General features: G+C 35.5%; 1 pseudogene; it reads left to right on the top strand.

The window, feature by feature from the left end:
• Positions 1 to 24,497, top strand: part of LOC143386122 (coiled-coil domain-containing protein 102B-like) — a 186,312-nt pseudogene that overhangs the window by 5,529 nt on the left and 156,286 nt on the right.

Raw genomic sequence — 24,497 nt, 5'->3', positions numbered from 1 at the left:
TTTTAGTAAACCCAATATATAACATTATCATATAACATGTAAGCTATATATATATATATATATATATATATATATATATATATATGTTTCTTAGTGAGATATTTTATATTTTTATTTTTTGTGCCCTGTCTAATTCATAATTCATACTTTAGATCATTTCGACTCATGCTGCCCTCATTTCTAGGGAGCACTATGTCCGGCAAGTAAATACCATGCAGGGTGGCCTGTGACTCATGCACTGTGAAATAAAGTAAAAAAAACAAAAAACAAAAAAACAAAAAACAAAAAACCACTCTCAGGGAAGTCATAGATCATATCATCTCTCTACTTATTGTAAATGAATACATAAAGTTTAATGAGCTTCTTAAGCATGAGACTTGATCCAGATTTCCTAAATCTAACCCACCATCCTCTGGCTTCTACCAAACCTTTTGATGTCGTCTTGTTTGCATATTTATGTTATCTTGACACTGAGAAGTACATAAATTCTGGCAGCCTATAGACATAACCAAGCCAATATGCTCTCTGGTTGTTATTGATTAAGAGATTTGAATAATTTAGGGAAGTCTAATAGGTGTCAAAGCAGACAAGGATGGAAATGATAAACCCAATTCTAAGAATCCACAGAATTCTTAGTATTTATTTATGTATTTATAAATTAAAATTAAATTAAATCTATAAATCTGAGGAGGCAGAGATATTTAAGAGAAAACAGCAAAATAAGAGTTTTGGAGGAAGATTTTAGATTGAGACATTGGAGGGATTACTTGTGAAAGAGTAGATGAGAAGAAAATATTCAGACTGGGAGACGAGGTGAAAACAAAACTTCCAGCAATCAAGATTTTAATCTGGCCTCTGACTCTGCAGGTTTCCTTACACATGGGTTACATTTTCTGTTTCAGAGACTGGAAAGTCAGATCTTTTGAGAAATATAAACACTGCTTATTCACTTACTGTTATTTTGAAATTTTTAATCCTGTTCCCTTAGTTTTTATTACTAAGGAAATAAACAACTAAGCCAAAATAAAAGAACACAAATGAAAACTGATTCCAGATCAATTAGCAATTATGTTAAGAATTCTGCTTTATAGTTAAATTGGTTTTCTTTTTTAGTGCTTTCTTTTCCTATGTTAAAATTAGAAAATCAGGAACATCAACACTTATAAAGATGATTGGAACCTGAGGATCCTGTGTCTAAACAAATGATTAATTCACTGACTAAAATAAGGAACATATGTACAGGGACTAAAACCAGGAAAAAGTTCTACTCATGTTTATAGCAAGTAATTGTTGGATAAAGTTCTAATATTTGTTTTTTTTTTTAAAGATTTCATGTCTTTCTTAAGATATAAAAATCTTATAAATGAAACACTTCCAGTGAGATCAACATTTGCATCTCATTGTTATAAGGAGCTTATGCACTACAAAAGCATCACGTTGTGTTTTCCGAAGGATGTATCTGAAAACTGAGTTCTTGTTTAGATTACATTAAAATGAAAAGAATTACAATAAAATGTGATTGATAGTATTTCTATGGACTCAGAAGAGTCCACAGAAATGTAATGATGCCACACATCTAATTATGGTGACTCCGACACTCTTGGGTAAACCCCTATACACTGTTAGCTAATGTCCTGCTAATCCATGGTAATGATATATTTATATTAGGCTAAATATACATTATTTCCCTTTTGTTAGTTTGTACAAGAATATTAGTCTTAAATAATTCCATTATCTGTCTTTGATTTTTTGATAAATTTTCTGAGTTTAAAAATGCTCCTTAACAGGAGAAATTACTTGATTTAACTGCATATAAATGAATGTTATTTTATTTAGGTTGAAAACACATTTTTCATCTTCCTTTGATCTTTTTTCTTTCATCTCCCAAGACATACAATGATATACTTTCTGAAATTCATGCTATTAGTATTCAGAAGGAGCTAGCCTTGTGATTTCAAAATTAATTGTGTACTTTAAGAAAAAACAATTATGAAACAGGAAGTTCCATATTCACTAATAATTTTATTCTGTCAACCTCTTCTGCAACTTCATTAATAAAGGCATTTAATTCAAGGACTAAAGATGTCCTGTGGGTTTGGAGTATTCAAAGACTTAGTTTTTGCAGGGCTGCCCTGTGAACACACCGCTGTGGAGGGGTGGAGGCAGCCAGCTTTCCTGTCTCCATAACACACTTGGAGGATATTTAGGAAGTTCAGTTGACTTTCTGCCCCAGTCCCTTCATTTTCCATATAGAAAGTAGAGTTGGCTGTGTAAATATTTATATGTGGGAGGGTAATCAGGAGTATTAAACTCCAAAAACAGGGCTAGTTTGCTTTATAGTTTATACAATTCTATTTTCCAAATAATTCATTTTCATTCATAATATAAGTTTTGTTTCATTTAAAAATGTGAACAGCTCGCTAACTTGATAAAAGTGAGTCTTTGGAAAACTTTTCTTTTTTAATACTTACTTGAATTTCTCAGTCAGATTTCACAGGTAATCACAATGGGAGCTCCTTGAGGGTGGACATTCAAATCTCTTTCTTCTCTGGTACAACTTCAACCTCTAGAATGATGTGCTTGGGACATAGTGGACATTCAATAAGCACTCACTGACTTAATACAAAAATGCAAGTATAAAAATATAAGAAATATTTATCTTTATTCTACTGTAACATCATGCAGAAATGAGAAGACATTTTTGTGTGTGTTTTAATAAAATGGTCATCAGAATACAACAGACACTAGTATTGCTGTATGTATATACGTGACTGTATAACCAATATGATCCTGCAATCTGTACACGTGGAAAAATGAGAATTCATACCCCATTGAATCAAATGTATGATATGTCAAGATCATTGTATTGTCTTGAGCAACTAATAAAAAATAAATTTTTTTAAAAAAGAAATAAAATTAGAATAGAAATGAGCAAAAAAAATGGTCATCAGAATACATCATTTCATATGAACTTGCTGGCTTTTGTGTCTCTTATTTTGCTTTTGTTATCACATGAGCTCCTTGAGTGTTAGACAAAGGAAAATAATTATAGGCACTTGAAAATCTTAAAATTACTGTAGTTTACTACTTTTTGTTTTTTTGATATATAATTTACTTTATATGATAATCTTTTTCATTGAAGTTTGGAGCCACAGAAAGATTTGCAACAGAATACAAATCACTTAGAGTGGAATAGAATATATTATATGCAAGGGATGCTGGCTTAGGAAACACACACACAGACTCACACAATATAAAATCTAATATAACTAAAAGATTTAAAAGGATAGTAAGCAGCTATGTACTTTTTCAGATGAATTTTATTTTTATTTTTATCTTTTTTTCAACAGGAAGTTATTTATAAATCTCATTGAATCATTTCCACAAAAGGGAAAATAATTTGGGTTACCATAGCAGCTATCAAAGCCCCACTTAGATTTTTATCTATGCTTGAGACAGATGCCTGCTGATTAAAATGAAAACACAACAGCAAAAAAGACCAAACATAACTTTTTGTAACTCTACAACAGCATTAAAAATTTCAAGGAAATCTCCCCTAATCTGCTTTAACAATCTAGTAACTAAAATCTCCATTGTTAGTGTGTCTCACTCTGCCTTTTCTCTGAATGCTTCCTGAATGAAGTTTACTCTTATAATTTGCAAGTTCAGGGATTTTTATTGCAACTCTGTTTAAAAAATTTCTTAATGAGGAAGTCCGAACATAAAGTCATAAATCATATAGAACCTCCACAGAAACATTTAAAAAACTGTTACCTTTCTATGTTGATACAATGTCAACTTTAAGGAAGGGAGCAATTGACTCAGGCAGGAGAGGTTTGAGGACAGAGGGTTCTGGAAGGAATGGGCAAGGTGAAGGGGAGACTGGAGGGAGGCTGCTTTCGGGAAGGTGAGAGCAAGGGAGAGAGCAGGGATCAGGGTGGTGATCCCCTGATGCATGGAGTAGGGACAGCCATGAGACTTGGAGGTGAGTGAGCCAGGGAGGTGAAGTCTGGATCTGCAAGGAGCAAACACCAGGCTGAGTTAGGACTTAATGCACTGAGCCTGCTGACTTAAATGAGAGAGTGGCTCAGTCACTGAACATGAGTATCTTCCATATTAGAAGGAAAAATAAAACTCTGCCAAGAGAGAATAAGATAAAACCACACGGGAATACATAGGCTTGGATTTTTATTACTACAGACCAGTCCTTAATCTTTTGTTGTTAAACACTATTGTTGAAACATAAGGAGATTGCAAGAACTACAAATCATGGTTAGATTTATGAAAAAGAAAAGCAGCTTTTCATATTTCCATGAGTTAAAGTCTCTATTTTAATGGGAAAACATATTTTAGTAATTTTACTTAAAAATAAATTCAAAATCCACTTATGTTAATGTATCAAATAGTCTCTATTCTACTTTATGAAAAGTGTCAAAGTTTTAAAGTATATTTTGTGACAAAATTTAATTCATAACCAAGATAGTAATTTCAGGAGAAATTTTCCTTTTGTGTCTTGTGAACATAATAATATGTGACCATATGTGATTACCTACTTAGGGATTATGTACTTAAAAAGGAGTAGAGAATGACTATCATGTCTTGGTGCAGTTTAAATAATAGAAGTACTTAGAGAAAATATTAGGGAATTCAAATGGCATCTCAACAGGCTGGCATAAAACATCTCTTTTAGCAGAGGCTATGCTTTTCAGATCTTTATATTAACTGAGTAGGTTGATGCTTTTATATAAGTCAAGAACAAGTAAAATACAAAAATGAATAAAATATATCAAGACCCTAATGAATATTGAAGTTTGAAATGTGAACATAAATATCAGTACAAGCTGGTACTTGTATACTCTTCATGAAAGAAACACTCCTTCTGAATAAATATAAGCAACATACAGTGAAGCAAATACTGACATTCCAAGGAAATTGATTGATATCCGTAGCACAAGATTAAAAGCTAGGGAGATAGAGTAGGGGAAAAGGAAACTTGGACGAAGGGAAGGGGAGTGGAGGGAGAGCCCTTAGACGTCTGTTCCAGTAATTCAGGACAGAGGGGATGGTACTTGGACTAAGTAGGTGCCAAGAGAAAAGTGAATGGAGATGAAGAACTTTCAGAAGTTACAGTGAGCAGGACTGACAGCTGATGGTGTACGGGGACGATGAAAAATGTTTAGGAAGGAAAAACTGACAACCTTCTGGCTTCCACCAGCTCAAAGATGCTGGTGCCTTTAGATGGTACGAAAAAATGAAGGAAAGCAGCTAATCTTTTTTAAAAAATTACAAATATTTTATGAATATTAATCATATGATACATACATTTTCCTTCAATCAAAGTTATTCGTATCATGCATTTAATGGGAAATTGTTATGTCAACAGTTCCAAAAGTAAAGTATCTTTCAGACCATATACTTTCTCTTTAAAATCTCTGCGTATTCTTGTTGTGCTTCTAAAAGTAGCTTTTGGCTTGACTTAGTAGATTTGGGTGTAATGGTTCTAGTGGGTCCAGGTTCAAACTCTGTGGTCACTTCTTCTAGTGCTCTGGGGAAGCTTTTGCCGGCCGCCTGCTCCGTCTTGGCCAGGTGGTCCTCCCCGCTCTTCCTTGCAGGCTGTGGCTGTGAGGAACGAACCACTACGTTGTTTTCTCTTGGACCAAGACTTTCTCCGTGTCCCTGACTGTGGTCCTGATTTTCTAGGCTGCAGAGTTTGATCTTAGAAAGCTCTTGGGAAGCAAGCTCACTGTTTTCTTTGGGGTGGCCTGTGTCAGCCTCCGTCTTGGCCTGAGAACTGGAGTACTCCTCTCTGGTGCGCTGGAGACCCAGTTCCAGGTCTCTCCCCGGGGTCTGACTTTCGTAAGGATGGGACGGCGCCAGATCCAGTCTGGCGCGGTAGGGTTCCAGCTCGGCTTCCAGTCTGGCCTTGCCTTGCTTCAGCTTCTCCAGTTCCGACGTTAGCATCGTAATCTCAGCTTTCAGGTCGTTCAGCTGCTCCTTTCTCTGGAACGTCGTTTCTCTCTGCGCTCTCTCGTACACTCGGATGGTCCTCTGGAGGTCGTCGCTCTTTGCTTTCACAGTTTCAATGTTCTCTAGGTATCTCTGCTCCATGTCCTGGCTCTGCCATCTCACCCTGTCGATGTTCACTCTGAGCAGAGCGATTTTGTCCTCCAAACTGTTGTATTTTTGCAATAGATCTTTTTTGGTACATCCACTAGTGGGAACCTGGGGCTGGTCACTGTCACCAAGCCTCTTGGGCTCTTCCTCTGGAGTTACTCCCAAGCCAGGGGCTGAGCCGGGCGCTTCTGCGCCTGCCTTGATTGTGTCCTGTGGGCCATCCATGTTAAAGTTTCCCCGTCCTCCGCGTGAGAAGATACAGGAGCCTCATCTCGCAGCCTCTTGACAGCTAAATGTCCAGACTGAGCAAAAGTTTTCTGCTAAAAGGCTGGGGGTCGAGTTGCGACCAGCTTTTTCATATTATACACACGTGCCTTCCACAAATGACCAGTGAGTCCTCCCAAAGGGTGGTGGGCACTGCCAGTTGACCCAATGCGGGGGTGGGGGGGCTCCTGGCAGTTTCTTGCTTTGGTAGAACCGAGAGCAGCCGCCGGTTGACAGCTAGCCGTTCCACCGTCTTTGTCCCGGGCTTCGCTACCTTCCAGGACCGTTAGGACCGTGGTTCTTCCCGGTCAGGACCAAGTGACCGGGAAGAACCGTCAAACCGCCACCGGCACGGAGCTGTCACGCAGCGCCCCATCTGCGCGGCTCACGGGTCTAACTCGTGGCAGGACTTTCCGTCGTCCATCCGCCGTCTCGGCCCTCGAAGCCCCTGACGGCCACTGCAGCGTCTGTGGGCCACCCAAAGGCGCCACGTCCTTAGCGGTGGCTTCACCTGGGTCTGAGAGGGTGGGGCAGGGAGGCCCGGCAGCCTGCAGTCATCAAGGCACCGAGATGACCAGAGTGAATTTATATACAAGGAACAACATGGTATCTGTTCCCAGGCTCCCTGGAGCCCCAGAATTCATTGATTCTTTCTAGGAAATAATGGGAATATTTCTATACTGCCTCAGGGGGAAAACTGGAATATTTTCTCTACTCCAGTTTCTAGGAAAGGTGTGAAAAATATTTCTTCAGTCTCTCTTTTTTTTTTTTTTTAAAAAAAAGGGCTGAATTTTTTAGTTTGCAAATTATTGATAATGTTTTTTTCTCCTAAGCCTTTTCTCTAAATAACACGCATTGTGCTCTGTTATGCTGGAATAGTTATTCAATTTACATGATCTCTTTCAACAAATCACACACTTTAAATTGAAATAAACTGGCTTAACCAAGGAACAATATTCTTTCTTAGAATCATAGAACTCTAGGTTCAAACAGTAGGCTAGCTCAGCTCCATTCAGACATTTCTTAAAATCTATCCTGTATAATTACATTGTTTTCAAAGGAAAACTGAAGAAAGATATAGCTATTTTCTGTCTTCAAATATTTCTTTTGATTCTCTAAAAAAAATTAAAAGGCATCAATAAATGACAGAATATCATTTCATAGAAACTGTTTTCTGAAATGTTTAGAAATTAGCTGAGAGCATGCATTTCAAAAAATGCAAATGATCTCAGAAGTATTTGAAGTAGAAATAAGTGCTGTAACATTCTTCTCAGAATATTTCATTTAAAATAAAATCAAGGTGAAAGAAAAAACTCTACAATGTGTTTATTATAAGTTGAAAGACTAAAAACTAACTTTAATGAGGAAAACTAATACCTCAGAACATTTAGGATAATTATATTTATTCTTCTGCTACATAACTCTATCGCTGCTAATGTTTTTGGTGTGTTAGATTATTTTCCCGGAAAATTATTTTCAACAATATTAATTAATAGAAAAGGTTGTGTATTGTAGCTACATGTAGTTTCTTAACCTCTTTTTATTGAAGAAATAAAGTATTTTACATAGGTTATATGAGTAAACTACCTTATCACACATTAGCTCGAGGTTTTTAGTTATTGAAAGCTAAATGCTTTTGGTCACCAGTTCTGAAATATTAAAATTAATTACCATTTCCTAGTTATTATTCTCTCACCTTTTCCCTACATTTCTTTGATTCACACACTCACACCCACATCAACCACACATGCAAATACACACATACCAGAAGTGTTTTTGTCTCCAACAAGACTGAGCCCCAACAAGACTGAGGAATCCCAGTGGATACTCATACCCACATCAACCACGCACAAAAACACCAAACACATACTGAAATGTTTTTGTCTCCAACAAGCTTGGGGAGATGCCTGATGATTGGAATATGACTCCCTTGTAGGATCCCAATGGACACACAGAAACCAAAATTCATAGATTTTCAGTAACCTCTTTCTAAATTGAATTGAGGTTTTGATTCCCCCTAGATTCACTAATTGAATATCTTCTTTATTCTGGTTTCTGTGAGAACTCAAAGGAGATGCTGCCCCTATGAATCAATCTCTCTCTCCTCTCTCTCTCTCTCTCTCTCTCTCTCTCTCTCTCTCTCTCTCTCTCTCTTTCACACACACACACACACACACACACACACACTGAACACTTTTTTTTTTCAAAGCTTATGCCCTACCTTCATTTCCCCAACTCTTTCTGCAGACACCAGGTCTGTTTTTCAGTCTAGACTGTGTACCTAGCATACTGTAGTGTAAACCAGGACTGACATCAGAGAGGACAGCAGAGCAATGGGCCCCGTGAGGTGAGCTTTCTATTTGGACAGGAACCAAGGGAAAATCAGCTTCAGTTGTTTACTTCAATTTATCATTTCACTGTTCCCTTAACTAGATTATTTGGAAGTGGAATTGTTTACATTCCTACATCCTGTTCATTTTTTTATCTTTAAACACTTTGTTTTCTAGATTTTATTAATCTCATTTCCCCTAATTTCAGTTTAGCAGATTTTTTTTTTCCTGCCCGAAGGAAGAGGAGAAAATAAAACACACTGTTCTTTACTAAAGATGTGACCGACACTAGCAATCAGAAATGTGTGCCAGTTGGCTTTATATTCTGAATTTTAATTTCAGCCACAGATTCACCATGTACAGAAGGGGAATATATATATAGAGAGAGAGAAAAAAAAAGCATAAAATAATGACAGATACCATCTATTGAACGTGTGTGTTGTTCCTGGAGTATGTGAACATGTGTGTATGAATGTGTGTGTGTGTGTGTGTATGTCTATAGGGGGTGAAATAGCCACAATCACTCCTGTTTTATTGTAAAACAGGACAAGTTAACTTCTATGGGTCACACCTGCACAAAAGTGGCACATTGGTTTTCAGTCTAGCTTACTCCCCATTCCCTTTCATGATTTTTGGAAACAAAGGAGCTTGTAGAAAGGTTCTCTTGAAGAGCGATCAACAGCTGTCAAACAGTAATAATGGGTAAAAGCAGCATGACACAGGGGAAGGATCAGCTTGGCTGACTTAATCTATAATAAAACCAGAGATAAAATGTATGTTCAAAGTAACTCTTGTGATGGTTAACAGGATGCTCTGGACCGGTCTAACGTTTTCCATTCCAGGAGAGAGAAAGTAGTGAGTTGTATAGAGCCAAAAGAATCTCGAGCCATCCCACTACTTAACTGTTGCTGTTTAGACCAAACAACAACAACAACAACAACAACAATATATATATATATATATATATATATATATATATATATATATATATATATATAATGTTACATGAGTTTTTATATTTTAAAATTAAGTTTATCACTACTTTTATAAAATGCTTGATTGACATGATTATACTGGTCTGAGAATTCTTTTGATCTGAAATAGTACAGAGATTCCTATAGCATAAAATAAGGTTGAATTTGTTTTTCCCCCCTAAATTTATGCAACAGAATTCCATGGGAAACTTGGGGATCTGAAGTAAAATCTTTTATGTTGCCAAGGATTGTTAGAAATTTATAAATAGATTTGGCTTTCATAAGCATAGTGAGCAAGAAGAATTCAAAACTGGAATTAAAACTTTTTCATAATATCAAGTTACATATTTGCTTTTCTCATTTTAATTTTAGCATTTGAATAGCAACATAATTATTAGAATTCTGTTTTTGTGTGTCCTAACTGTTTGAAATGGAAATATGTATAAAGATGGAGGAAGTGGGTAGGTTTTTAAATTTTTTCAAGTCTAATTATCTTTGTTTAGTTCTTGCTCATTATATTGAAGCAGGCCCAGAGAATCTTGCACTGACTTATTTAAATTGAACATTTTTGTGAATGCAAGAATGGTATCTTTGAGTGGACAAGGTATTAAGAAATGACCTCAGTTGCCTGTTTGTATAGGATCACAGGACAGTTGATCACTTTGTCATGAGACTTCTCAAAGATCATACAAATTATTTGTTTGCTGATATTTATGCCTTATTTCTAGTAAAGGATGTATATTTAAGAATCAAATTCTGATAATATGAACATAGCATTTTTAATGAGTATTAATTTCACAAGACAAAAACATATATGGAGAACTTAATGTGGGTGTTTGTATAATCAAACATGTTCCTTTGTATTAAAGAGACAATTCGAAAAGAGCTAAATTTTTAATTTTTCGGTATATTGTCACTTCATTCCAATAAAAACAAAAATGAAATTTGTACATGTGACATATATCATGTTATTTGTATATATATAGTATCGTATATATAAATCTCATCATACTTTTACTGCAACTAAGTGAATTTATTGGAGACATTTTGCATTTTAGAACCATTCAGAATTTCCATCATAAACCACACTATTGGAGGAGACTTTATTAGACCCACTGAGGTTGTCCACTCTTTGGAGGAGTGCATCTCCTTTCAGGCAGAGCTGATGTAATTTGCAGAAGAGAGGGAACCATGTGGACCCAGCCCTGTGGCCAGGCTCTTCTCCCCCAGTGTGTCTGCAAAGTCTTTTCTCCTTATACTCTCCCCTCAGCCACCAAGCAAAGGCTCAGTGCTGCTCTGTGGTCAGTCTGAACTCTCACAGGAGCTCACCTTGCCAAGCAGGACAATGCTCTTCATCACATGTCTCTTGCCCCTCCTGGAAGCACCCTGACTGCTGAGATCTGGATGGATATATAAAGACATCTCTGGCTGCTTTCTGGTGATCTCAATGCTGAGATTCAATGTTGGTGGATTCTCTAAAGTTATTTAGCCAAAGCACATAGAGCTCATGGATTTTTGAGAGCAGTCATGAAGTCACCCTCCAGCTCAAGTGGCAGAGCCCTGTTAGAATGTCCACCATGCCACCTCCTCATCATCACCCCTGTGCAGTGGAAAACTCTAATCTCTGTCATGCACACTTGTGCCTCCTTTGGGGCTCATTATAAATGTGAATATGCAGAATGTATTATTTTGTGTGTTTCTGAAGTTCGTCCCCATGGCAACAGCATTGATTTGTGTTATGTAATTGCCCATCACATGACTATGGCAAAATATATGTGTTCGTTTTTAGTTCACAGACAATGGATACTTTCAATTTTGAGCTATTAGGAAAAATGAAGTGGGGATAGCTCTTGTGGTTACGGTTTTCCATTGTGGTTTTAATTTGCATTTCCTTAGTAACAGATGGCATAAGGATATCCCATATGCTCATCGACTACAGGAATATTGTCTTTCACAAAATGCATTTTCACGTCTGTAGCATGTTGTTCAAAAATCTTGTTTTCTGGTCAATATGTGACTTCTTCAGTTCCAAGTCATTCCGTGAATGGCTGATACCTTCTCCAGTGAGACTGTTTGTATTTTCATTCTGTTGATCATCTCTTCTTTTAAACAGAAAATCTTAGGTTAAACACAGTTTAGCAAATGTACAAATATTTTACTTTGTGGTTAATATTTGGTATCCTGTTTAGAGAACCTGCTTACTGTAATGTCATGAGTGATTTTTCTTAGTTAACTTACAGAAGATTTATTGCTCTGTCTTATGCATTTGGGTGAGCATTTTAGTTTTGTTTTCTTTGTGGCACAGGGGATTGAACTCAGGGGAGCTCTAAGACAGAATGATATTTCCTATGACAAATTTTTCATGTCTTTATTGTTATTGTGAGATAGGGCTTGCTAAGTTGCTGAGACTAACCACAAACTTGAAATCTTCCTGGGTCAGCCTCCAGTCTTTGGAATACAGGAGTGTCTCCACTGTTCCTGGCTGAGCACTCTATTTGGAAGATTACTCTTACATATTGTGATGCAATGGTTAGTTCTATGTAAATGTATTGTTGAATTGGCATTTTTTTTGTTAAAGGAAAAACTATTTCCCCTATTGAATGGTCATAAATCAGGTTCAAAAGAAATCTGTCTGTATTTAGATTTTGTATTCCCTTCCATTAGTGTATTCATCTCTTTTATTTGCCAATATCATATTGTCTTAACTATGCAGCATTATCTTATTTCCTTCTAACTTTATTTTCTTCTAATTCTGCTCTTTTTTTTAAGTTGTAGATGGACACAATACCTTTATTTATTTATGTAGTGCTGAGGCTGGAACCCCGTGCCTTGTGCGTGTGAGGCAATCTCTCTACCACAGAGCCACACAACCCCAGCTCCTTAATTCTGTTCTTTTGTAAATATTTTCTTGTCCTTCTTTGATTCTTGGCCTTGCCATGTGGGATGTAGATTCCAGCAGTCAACAGTGAATTCCTCACCTGGAGCCATGGACACAATTCAAGGGCTGAGTGAAAGGAACCATCCAGTATGAAGCACAAAACTGTGCTTCAGGAACAGGAAGCAAAGATATCTGATGAAAGAAGCTGAGGAGGCTACCGTCAGCAGACCTTCCCCTAAAGACTGGCCAGAGGAAGTCCTTCAGGTGGAGGAAAGACAAAACGAGTGAAGGTTTCCTGGAGCATCAGAAAACAGGGAAGAACAACTATGCAGTGGAAAGATCATGTGTATGAGAAAACACTTTCTCCTCATTGGTTTACAGATCTGATTATTTAAATAAGAATCAAGACCACTGTATACCCAAGAAAGTGATATTTAAAGAAATGAAAAGGGCCTAAACATAATAGTTTTTCTACACTGCGCTGTACGTCATATTTACATATTTTAATTTCTAGACAATCACTATGAAACCTGGACAAAGTGATATACTCAAGACATCAGGCAAGTGGATTTAAAAAAAAAAACAATGTTTGAATAACGTATGGCAGAAAAGAAGACAATGACAACAATGAAGAAGAAGAAGAGGAGGAGAGGGGAGGAGGGGGAGAAGAAATAGAATAAGAAACAGAAAACAAACAATAAAAGGCAGACTCCAGTTCCCAAGTATCAATAATGCCTTAATATCCTTAATATACTCATTAAAAGTCAGGGGTTGCCATTTGACCCAGCTATCCCTCTCCTCGATCTATACCCAAAGGACTTAAAAAAGAGCACACTTACAGGGGCACAGCCACATCAATGTTTATAGCAGCACAATTCACAACAGCTAAACTGTGGAACCAACCTAGATGTCCTGCAGTAGATGAATGGATTAAAAAATGTGGCATATATACACAATGTAATATTACTCAGCAATAAAAGAGAATGAAATCATGGCATTTGCAAGTAAATGGATGGTGTTAGAGAAGATGCTGCTAAATGAAGTTAGTGAATCCCCCAATAAACAAATGCTGAATGTTTTCTCTGATATAAGGAGGATGATTCATAGTGGGGTAGAGAGGGGGAACATAAGAGGAATGGAAAAAATCTAAATAGGGCAGAGGGGTGGGAGGGGAAGGGAGAGGGTATGGGATTAGAAATGATGGTAGAATGTGCTGGACATAATTATCCAAAGTACATGTATGAAGACACGAATTGGTGTGAATATACTTTGCATACAACCAGAGAAATGAAAAATTTGTGCTCTATAATATGGATTGTAATGCATTCCACTGTCATATATAAATAAAAAAATAATTTAAAAAGTCAGGTTTTGACAAGTGAGTAAAACAAGATAAAATAAATAAAAACATGAGCAAGATATGTACTACTAATAAAAAGATCAACAAATAACTAACTTCCTTCAACTACCAATTAGCATTATCAACCATCATCCATAAAATAATGAAAAACATACTGGGCAAAGATTTGCTTAAAAAACACACAGAGAACAACATAGCTCCTAAACGCATGCAGATAAAATTGAAACTGTAATCCACGAAAATTTCAGTGTGGCACTGGAAGTTCACATACCCTAGAACACTTGGGAGCTTCCCTGTAGGTGTGGAGCTGCACCAGGACACAGCACCTCACACTCAGCACCCTGCACAATGCCGACCGCAGAGTGGCCTCCCAGTGGAATATTCTAGTCTGAGAGGGATTTCAGAGTTACAGTGGGTTCACATTTGACCTAGCCTTTTCCATTTCCGTGTTACAAATTCCACCACACTGCCATGACTTGCCATCACGCAGACCTCTGAGACATCATTGCTTTGTAGTATCCAGAATGCCCAGTCTCACTATCACCTATGATCCTTCTTTCTAATTCTCATAGTACACCTGAAACCCAACATTTGTTCACTGTTTTGCTTACAAATATAGTTCAACTTTAAAGTTCTATTAAAATCTTAAAGCTATATATTAATGGATTGTCACTTGAGTGGTTATTTGTACAATGAATGTATGTTTATTTATATTTTTGTGTATTTAAAAATATGCCACATGTGTTAGATATCAGTATATAGAAGGAAGTTGCAGTCACAAAATCTACATAGGAGAACAATGAAACTTTCCATTTTCTAAAATTATAATCATAACTGCTTTAAAAATTAAATAGCTAAAATACTCTCTGATGTTTCCTTCTGACCTTAACATCTTATTTAGATTATTGTGTGATACAAATTAAAAACCAATTTTTAAAAATATCATTTTGAGGACAATAACAAAATAGTATTATTGAGAGGACAGTGAACTCAAGCACAAAATGCCCTAATTTATCCCCTTCCAGTTACCCACTTACTATGCAGTGCCTACCAGCCCAAAACATAATCACTTGGACAAGATTGCTATGGTTTAAGTGAGAAAGCATAGGTTAAATCATTAAAGAGCTGCATTTTTAAATGATACATACAGATCTATTACTTGGAGTTTTCTGATTTCTGTTTTTTTTTCCTCCAGAATATTAAAAAAAAACCCACAAACTAACTGTATCTCAACTATCTAATATTTAGTTTCATGACTATTTATGGCAAAAGAACATAGTAGAGATGACATTTTAATTGTTGTACAAATATTCCAATAATGGGAGGGAAGCTTAGTGTACTCAAAGTCAGAGTGAATTCTCAACTGTCTTTGGGTGATCCATTCCCTGAGTAACTTTTCAGATGTATGGTGTTGCAGAAATCTCAAAGTTTTGTGTTCTTTACCCTTAAGATTTAATCTGACTAGTAATTTGAAGGAAATTCCATCCATATGCTTATAATTTAAAAAGCTTTTCACCCCTTCCAATGTTTGATGTCTAGAACTCAATTGAGCCACTTTTTTCAGGGGTCTTTTGGCAAAATGGTACTAAGTGACAAACGAAAAGCTTCAGTTTGGAATTCAACGTTCACAGTATTACATACATTCTGAACTATATTAAGAAGCCTACTCATTCTGAATCTGAATGTCATAAATTAATTGTTAGTTTGAAGGTTATTCAATGGCATTAAAAGATAACAAGGATTACTCTAATGTTAGAAGTCAGTACATTTTCCTATTAAATTGTATGAATATTTTTATAGAAAAATGTTAGTATTATCAGTAATCTATTAATTTTTCCTTAATATTTATTATTTAATGAGTTAATATTTAATGAACTATTTCAACAGCATATTTGCATCTACTTGACCAGATTTTTCAAAGAAGTTATATTTGTCTGCTCTTTAAAAACAGGGTCTAAAGTGGCTATGGTGACACATGCTGTAATCCCACTGGATAGGAGGCTGGGAAAGAGGATTATGAAATTTAGACTGGATTCGACACTTTAGTGAGACCCTGTCTCAAAATGAAAAATAAAAAGGGCTGGGGAGGTAGCTTTGAAGTAGAGTGCCTTGGGTTCAATCCCCAGCAAGGCAAAAGCAAAACAAAAACTTATTGTGGATGGGGGAGTAGCTCTGTGGTCTCCTGCTTTCCTCCTGTGTGGGAGGCCTGGTGCTCACTCCCAATACTGCAAAGGAAAAATACGTGGGCTTTGTTTGTTTCTATTACAGCATCATCCATGCTTACTAAGCAAGCATGATTTGAAGGTAAAAAATAACTAAGTTATCTTAATGATTATCTTTTAATTTATTCTCTATAATGAAATGAAAATTCATTGACAACTTGATTACCTTTGCAGTTACTACAGATTTTTTTTTAAATAAGAGTCTTAACTATGGTATAACCCTGTGAAATAATAAAATATAGGAATGCATAACCAAAATATATTGGAAAATAACTGACACGATTTATGTCTTTGCTCCTGTATAATTGTAGTGCACACAGACTAAACATAAAAGTAATTTGACATAGAAGTATTATTTTCTCCAAGCACTGCAGACATTCATAAATATGCACAAACATGTAGTTTAATCTACTTAAAATATTAAAATCATATACAATCCAGTTATATATGTATATGTATACACATACACATTTATATATACAAATGTATTTAAATACATGATTGCACATGTTATATATTGTTTGATGGGGTCTGGGAAGGCACTTTCATGGTATGGTAACTTTAATTCTTCTGTTTTCTGTTTTGAAAAGTGATTTAATGTTATGCTCATGGAGGAAAACTGAGCTCCAAGAGTACCTTAATTCTGAAGCCAAGAATGTCAGATTAGTACATGGAGTGTGTGTGTCACTACTTTCTTCTTTATCCAATCCATCTGGTCTTTACACAAAAAATATTAAAAAAAAAGTGGCCCTGGCTGCTAAACTCTGTAGCCTTACTGGATGATACGATGGGTTGAAGCTAAACTCTTTCTCTTGGTCTTTACCCAAAGTTAAGCATTCATGAGACCTCACACTGTGTGTGGTATTGGGTCAGGCTGCTGATACTCAGTTTGAATATTTAGTGAAGAAACAACTTGGTACAGTGGCAAGAGCTCTTTACTTTCAAAGATGTGAAGTAATCTATGTTGCTGCCAGTTATTATGTTTCAGATATTGATCAACACACCGAACCTTGCCTAATATAAAATAATATCTTTTGCATCATGCAAAAACAAACTTTTAAACTCATTGAGAAAAACATACAAAACTCATTTCAAGAGTTAATACATCTCTGAGAAGATGAGGAGGGGGCTGTGTGCCAAAGGAGGTGGACGACCTTGAGAAGTTGCAAGGGCAGAGGGACTGCCTGCCTGCTTAGGGCCCTGAGGAATGCCAGCCCTAACCCTCTTCACTTTATCTCAGTGAGATTTATTTTGGCTTCTGAACTTCAGAACTGTGTGATAATAAATATCTGCTGCTTCCCATCCCCCCCACCCCGCTCCACCCCGGGATTGAACTCAGGGACACTTGAACACTGAGCTACATCCCCAGCCGTATTTTGTATTTTACTTAGAGACAGGCTCTCACTGAGTTGCTTAGCAACCTTGCTGTTGCTGAGGCTGGCTTTGAACTCATGATCCTCCTGCCTCAGCCTCCCTGAGCTGCTGGGATTACAGGCATGTGCCACCACGCCCTGCAATATCCATTGTTTTAATATGATAAATGTATGGTTTAGCAATTTATTTATTGCTGCAACAGAAATAGGAGACTTGTCCCTCACTTTATAAGATAAGCTAATTATTTGAAGGGTTGTCATTTGCTTCTTAGCTAAACTTAAATTGTTCTATAATAGTACTGTTTAGTATACAGAATAAATGAGTTACAAATTAACTTTTATTATTTTTAAAATACTGTTTTACTCAACCATCCAGGCAGGAATGACAATCTTATATGACTTCTTAGGGGTACTTCAGAAATGTTGCCTTTCTGTCTACCCTACTCTTGAAGCCCAGTGTTGGTTCCATAAATCTGATCTTTCTCTTGTCTAAAATTAACCTATATTTACCCATCTTTCTTAGATGGTCCATATAGCATTTGAAGTGATTTTGTGGAACTGGGCTTTTGAAAACACTTTTAATTTGATATAATTTCTATTTTAAAAGGCTAAATTTTCTTCTGTGGTATCAGTATAATATTATTGTTTACATTTAAAATTAAATTTCAGATTATACATAAGAAAAATTAGCAAAAACGCACAAATATATTTGTTTTAGTAAGAAGCAGAGTAAACAACAAAGTATTTGGAAATATGCATAGGTGTAGCACATAAAAGTCTAAATATATTCTATAATTTCTGCTCTGAATCCATGTTTTTCTTTTAGCTCTTTGATGTGGAATTCCTTTACCCAGTTTGGATTATTAGTACAAAGAATGTACTGTTGGGAAAATGAAACAGACATTAAGAATAAATTTTACTTATTGAAAAATTTGTAACTGGTTTCCAAAGATAAATATGACAGTCGTTTGGCAAGCATGCACCAAAACTCATGATTAAGCCTGAGAAAATTTCCGGACATCTAACAGAGTAGTTGGCGGTGTGCACACTCCATCAGATGGGTGTGAGAAAATGTTATTGAATCATACTGACACAGAGAGCCGTCTCATGTTCAGTATCAAGCATAGCCAGATCCATGAAGAACCTCTGACTTAACCTTATATATTCTTTAAGATGAAATGTGAATGGGGTAAATGGCTTGGGAATTTCACTTAAGAAATGCCTAGGAAAGGGGCTTGGGTTGTAGCTCAGTGGTAGAGCCCTTGCCCAGCAGTGTGAGGCTCTGGGTTCAATCCTCAGCAACGCATAAAGATAAATAAATAAAATGAAGTTATTGTATTCATCTACAACTACAAAAAATATTTAAAAAGAAAAAAAATGCATAGGAAAGTCATGGGGTATGTACTGAGAGATGCACAGAAATACTGGAAAGTGTTGATGAATTCAATGTTTTAAAAGTCTATAATTTTAAAAAATAAATGGCTTTTAAATTTAAAACAAACAAAAAGTTTTAAAAATAAAAGCCCAGTCTTGGAAAGCATAAGCACCATCTTAGCACCACCTCATTTGTAGTAGAATTATGCTAGGAATTATTTCATCCTGTGATCCACAATCATCATATACATTCATAATCATAATTTCAAGTTGTCTACTATGTGCTCTTATTTTAAGTTCTTTTTAACTGAAATTTATGAAAGCAGTTGTACTGTCCTTTCTAATCTGTGGAGGTCACACGAGACAGGCTTTCAGTGTAATGCAAGTTCCAGAGAAGTCATCGGTTCAACTTTGAAAAGTGGTAGAAGCTTTTGCCACTGCTAGACCTGCACAGCTTTATTTTCCATAAACTGTGCATGTTATCTGTGAGCCACCTGCAAGTTATGCTAAAGGTATTCGTATTTATATATTTAAAAAAGGTTTGGTGGAGCTCTATACTTCTAGTACAACTAATATTAACTTCATTTTTTGGCTTAAGATATTAAGGAATATTTTGACTCTTTATTTGGCACTATTAAGTTGGATTATACTGTATATTAAACTAGTTTGTGATTTTGTTTACAAAACTTTGTGGAGAACATAAATGTTAAAAAATGCTGGAAAATTCAACCAGTGTCAGGTTTTCATACAAATAGGTACTAAGTAGTATAGATGTCATATATATATAAAATTTATATGATAATATATAATATTTCCAATATTATATATAATATACATAATATATATATATATATATATATATATATATATATATATATATATATATATATATGTACTTAAGCTGTTAAACTCAAATATTTATGCCTCAAAATTTGTACAGTGGTGAGAAATTTCAGGAATACTTTAAAACATATTTTTTTAAAAATTGGCACTCCAAGTGCTAAATTAGAGTAGTAAATAATGTATCCACCAAGAAATTTTAAATTGGGCATAAATTTGTACTCTGCAGGAAAAGTACTATAAAGTGTTCAAGATGATCCAGAAAATAGGAATTCTATTTTTCTAAGATTCATTACAAATGATGCATTGACACCTTTAAAATGGTTTATGGACTTTGGAATCTCTCTTTATTCCTTAATTTGTATTCCAGATAGATCAGACTGGTTACTTTCTGTCTCCAACTTATAAGGTTATTATTTGCATGTAATTTGGCATTTCTTTTTTAAAAATATATATTTATTTTTCAGGTGTAGATGGACACAGCGCAATGCCTTTATTTTTATGTGGTGCTGAGGATCAAACCTGGGTCCTGCCAGTGCTAGGCGAGCACGCTACCGCTGAGCCACAATCCCAGCCCAAATTTGGCATTTCTTAAAGCATAGAAAACATAGGAATATTATCACAAGGAAAAATTATTCTGAAATAGAGCCTTTTTTCTTTTTTGGGGGGGGTACCAGGAATTGAACTCAGGGGCACTCAACCACTGAGCCACACCCCCAGTCCTAGTTTGTATTTTATTTAGAGACAGGGTCTTTCTGAGTTGTTCAACTCCTCATTAGGTTCCTGAGGCTGGCTTTGAACTCGTGATACTTCTGCCTCAGCCTCCCCAGCGCTGGGATTACAGGCATGTGCCATTGTGCCCGGCTGAAATAGCTTACTTTAAAAGAAATGGAGTTAATTTTTAATCAGTGAACATTATCAAAAGCATTATTCTTGTCACAATTTTTTAAAGATAATTTCTATTGTAAACCTTGTCCAGTGTTGATTTGAAGCAGTGATGCCCCACGAACAGGGAGCCACGAGAAAGAAGAGATAGAAAAAAATGAATAGAAAAGTCATAAAAGGTGAGGCTCATTGTATGAATCCCATGTTCATTCTAATGATAAAGGTAATTTCTATGAACAATCCAAGTAATTTATAATTTAATTATGACTCTTGGAAACTATAAATAGGCATGTTTTACTGTGTTTATGTTTATTTTATAATACCATGCTTTTGGAAATGAAAATATATAAGCTTTAAATAATTATCAAATTTATTTTACATTCTTTAGTTGACTATGGAATTTTTTCTGCCTTTATACAATTCCAAAATCTTTCATTTGCAACAATAAGCATGGACTCTAATTTTCCATGCAATTTGCCACAGTGTAAAGATAAATTTTAAGTACAACATTTAATCAGGAGCAGAGCCTGAGCCACCTTGCAGTCCTGTCTGGGGCCATTCACTATCACGGTTCCTCTCTGCTGTCAAACCTGCTGTGTTCACATTTTGCATTCAGTGTTCTCTTGCACAGCATCCCCAGAATACATTATTTTTATGTTTTCAATCCAAACAAAATATATATGCTTTCATACAAGTCACATGTGTGTGTTTGGCAGGCCACACATTAGAATATAATGTGCTGTTTTCTCATAGATCAGAAACCGATTCTTCCTCTTCTCCTTTAGTCAGAGTATAAGGCACAGTTGCAATCATTGCTTTAGGCTTGTGCTTTAAATCTGTATTACTCTGTTCTCTCATTGCTATGGCTTTTGCTATTGTTGTGCATGCATGAGAGGTCCTCTCCTTCTTAAGATAAACAAATATGGGAAAGGTTTCATTAGAATGCATTTTCTGTAGGTTAAGGGGAAGCAATAACTGTAAATTTAAAAAAAAAAATCCCTTTGGATACTATTTTGTTCTGCCATGGTGATGCAACTTCTGCCAAAAAGGCTTTTCTTTCTGTTCCACTTCATTCTTCAGAAAATACATAAAATGTCACTTGGGAGAGATCTAACCAAGTAAATAGAGACATTTTGGATCAAAATCCACTATGTGTTGCTTTTAAAGACTTAGCTAAAATTCGTGATTAATTTATTTCTTGTTTTTGGTTATTAGCAATGTCCCAGGATGGCAGAAGCCACTATCACAGAAGACCCCCACTGTAGACATTCCTGTGAGACTTGGGCCTCTGGAACATCTGGGGTAGTAGGATTATCGGTCCCATCAGCAGTCAAGCAGAAGCTTCTACCTGGAGGGAGAGAAGCTGGGGAAGGGGTGCCAGGGAGGGAGGGAGGTGTGCCCCTGCATAGCAATCAGATGGCCTAGAGCTGAACACGCAGGGGAGGTCCTGCAAGGAAGGCAGGTCCGGGTGGCTGCAGCAAGACACATAGAGATTGGAATGACAATTGGAGGAGCTGATAGCATTTCTTTTAAGCTGTGATGAGGCCATTAAAGGAACTCAAAGGATGATGTCAGCATCAGCAGACTAATGGTGATGTGATCTGATAAGAGATACTTTAGCATAAAAATATCCAAAATGGATATCATTGTGCTGCAGTGAAAATGGATAATGCTTTGAAGCTGTAGATTTTTGACAAGGTGAGGTGGGGGCTTCTGTTACATGAAATTCAGAACACTATTGTGAGTAATATTTTTCCTTATGTTCTCCTGTTTTTTAAAAGACACTATTTATCTTTCAAAACAGAGAAAATAAACTGAAAAAATTAAATGTGACAATAGTCCAGTAACAGTACTATTGACTCCTACTTGTAATACTAAGAGAAACTTTTGCCTTACCTTGGAGAGAGCTGCTGTGTGAGCCAATCTGCATGTGAAGTTCTATTCAGCAGTCAAAAGAAAGCAGTCCTATTGAATACAAGCTGTCTCTGTCCCATTGACAAACAAGGATATTGAGTCAAAGGCCGTTTGCATCATCTGTCCAAGACCTTTTCTCCAAAATGCGGGAGAGTCAGGATAAGAACCAATACACTCAAGATCCCACCATCTTATACATTAAGCTCCTCTTTGGCCAGAAATATGATCTTTAGTAATATTGGATGGACATTGCATTTAATATTCCTATCACATCTTATTTATTTGATTATGTACAATATTAAAATATTTGCAGTAATCATGGTAGCCTGAGAATTGAGAATTTTTAAAATTCAGAAATAAGTACAAGAAACCAAAGTCAATAGCATTAAAATGTTTTCTCTTACATCAAAGACCTTGTGCCACGATTACTGGCAAATACTTATACAGTCATCGTAAATAAATCACAGAGGATGAACGTGTATATATAGGGAAAACAATTACTTAAATGAATCCACAGAGATGTTGAATATCTCCACCTCAAGCAGGTCATCTTTGCTTGAGAAAACTCTTTGGAATAGGAAATACTATTTTAAGTTCAAGGACTGAAGGATTAAACCAAACTCATTTTTATTTAGTTAGATGTGGAAAAAATACAGAGTTAATTGGTGGGAAAGATCGGACTGTACCAGAATCCAATTATGGAGTCTTCAAAATACTAGTGAAATAAAAGTTAATGAGACATTTTAAGGACATTAGAATTTTATGATACTGATTTGTTTTGAAAAATGTCAAGGATAAACTTAAATTTAATATGATAAATTAAATTCTCTGTGTTCATTTTGGAATTTCAACAGAAAGAAAATGTAATTAAATATGTGTGTGTATGTTTCCAGTTATGAATTTCTTTTGTTCTTTTCTCTCTTTTTATATTGATCTTGATCTAATAATTATCAGAAAAGTGTGGTCAGTTTTATTATTATGTCCTCTGAATTACAGTAAATGTGTAGGGATGGATTACTCCAGTCAGCTCTAATTCAAACATGATGAACACAGATGCCATCATGTAATTACAACCATGAATCTACATTATTTTAGTAAGTACTACAATAGGGAGTGAATTGGTTTGGCATCACTATAAAGTACTTATTAAAATGTGCTTTTCTTCCTTTACAAATAAAGTTATTATACATTAGTTTTAATATTATAGTAATTAACTTGAGTATTATAAAGTTACTTAATTGTATAGTCTTTAGAAAATATTATGTAGTCTTTTTACGGTCATTGGCTTATTTTATAAGTAAATGGCTACAATAAATCAGTTATTAAGTTATTCAGTTCTTAAATAGATGGGTCATAAGAAGATGGATTATCATGCACATAAAATATCATCTATAATTATTTACACCAGAAAATTATATCTGAGAATAAAAACAACAAAATCTGGTAACCATGAAACTGTATTAATTTGAAAATTCAAGTATTAGCAATTATTTTTTAAAAATGTTACTTGTTATGTTTCCAATATACCTATATCAGACAAAGTAATAGGTACACATGTTTTTAAAATTATATGCCTTTACAAATTACTTTGTAATTTGGCATATATATGGAAAATTTATTTTTATTCCTTTACAAAGCTTTGAAATGATTTTTTTAGTGTTATCAATTCAGGGATACATCTTCATTTGTGGGAGATAGTCACAACTAGTAATACACCTTGGACATATCCCAAAAATCTAGCACTAAATTGACAAATATATACCAAAAAGCAATTGAAAAAATAAACACAGTTTTATAGTGTAAATTAAATGTTTTAAATTTGTATGTATATTCGTGTCATCCATTAGACTGCAGAAGTTTCAACAACAAGGGCCACATCTTATTCATAATATTTTATTCTCAGAACTTATCACAATGTTTACCGTGGTAGGAAATTAATTTTTGTATTAGGTAGATATGCTTCAGACTG

Source organism: Callospermophilus lateralis, unplaced genomic scaffold, assembly GCF_048772815.1.
Source record: "Callospermophilus lateralis isolate mCalLat2 unplaced genomic scaffold, mCalLat2.hap1 Scaffold_113, whole genome shotgun sequence".
Taxonomy (NCBI): Eukaryota; Metazoa; Chordata; class Mammalia; order Rodentia; family Sciuridae; genus Callospermophilus; species Callospermophilus lateralis.
The sequence above is the reverse complement of the archived record's forward strand: the minus strand, read 5'-3'. Positions and strand labels throughout refer to the sequence as shown.